The sequence below is a fragment of the Leptonychotes weddellii genome, chromosome 2, assembly GCF_054177405.1.
Source record: "Leptonychotes weddellii isolate Sample4059 chromosome 2, ASM5417740v2, whole genome shotgun sequence".
NCBI lineage: Eukaryota > Metazoa > Chordata > Mammalia > Carnivora > Phocidae > Leptonychotes > Leptonychotes weddellii.
In genome coordinates, this window is record NC_138370.1 from 106,153,570 (window position 1) to 106,155,098 (window position 1,529).

The following is a 1,529-nucleotide window of genomic DNA, read 5'->3' on the forward strand; positions in this document are numbered from 1 at the left end:
CTCAGGTCATGATCCTGGAGTCCCGGGATCGAGTCCCATATCGGGCTCCTTGCTCAGCAGGGGGTCTGCTTCTCCCTCTGACCCTCCCCCCTCTCATGTGCTCTCTCTCTCTCAAATAAATAAATAAAATCTTTAAAAAAAAATAAAAGGCACAAAGGCTCTGTATACATTTAGGTATATATATATTTGTTATGTATTTTTTTCTTTGAAGAATAAATATATACCATATGTCATATATGAAGACCTGTTTAGGACTGTTCATTCCAGCTCACATTCAAATTTGGTCCCATCTAGTACTGGATCTCTGGAAATCACAACGTGGAGACATGTTACAGGATATTTTTAACATCATTCAACCTGTCTTTATACACATAAGATGTCAGGATGAAATGCAATGATTAAGAAAAATTTCAAAATGAGATTGATAATTTCTAAGCCATTACTTAATCAACTGAACTTCCTCTTTGTCACTTCACATAAAGTATTAACTTAGTTACCTTTACTATTTTAGATGTGTTCTCAATCTATTAGATATAAAGAAAAGTGCCATCTCTATAGCTATAGAAATAGCCATTATAAAGATGCTTTCTACTAAGTTTTTGAATAACTATTATACACTACATACATTAAGTATACCATCTTATTAAAACCCACAACAGTCCTGAAAGGCAGATACTATTTTTTTCCCATCTTTTTATCAAAGATAAAGATGAACCTCAGAATATTTAAGTAACATACTCAGAATTATTCATCTAGTTAGTGGCCAAAGACATATTCAAACCTACATTTGTATCAGACAGCTTACAATCAGGAAAACAGAACCACACAAAGGATCTCAAACAGAAAATATTTAACACAGGGAAATCTTGGTCACGCAGGTTTTTGAAAATGGAAGATGCAAAAATCAGAAAGTATATTAATTCAGAAATAAAAAACTGTGAGAAGTAGCTACTACCTGAGGGGCTGGGAGAACACAAATTGTTAGAACACTAATGGTTAGTGCCAGAACCTGGCAGCACAGAGGAAAGGTCTCCATCTTTGGTGGCCAATGCTCCAGAGGCAATGTCAGAATAAGAAGAAATGGAGCTAGAGTGAAAGCAAAGGAGAGCAAGAATGATGACCATGTTCCTCTCTTCCCCATTTGTCTCTGAATACCCAATATTTCTTCCTACTGATCACACTCAAAGAGTAACTAACTGGAAAAATACTCTGGGAAACAGAGTTTGCAGACCCCCAGTGTAGACAGGGGTGAGGGGACAGGAATTAAAAATTTAGTTTAGACTGATTTTTTAGTCATAGCATTTACATGGGAACATGATGCCTTCAAACCAGGGATGATGCATTAATACTTAAAAGTTGAATTTTAAAGGCTAAATTTCTTCAATACATTTTCTAATTTCTAAGAATTCTAAAACTATGTAATATATACATTAGTTTTTTTTCTTACTTCCCCTCATTCTTCCAGAAGTGCAAAGGTATGTAATTTTACTTTTATATTTAAGCAGGAGTCTAAAAATCTTTAACATTAA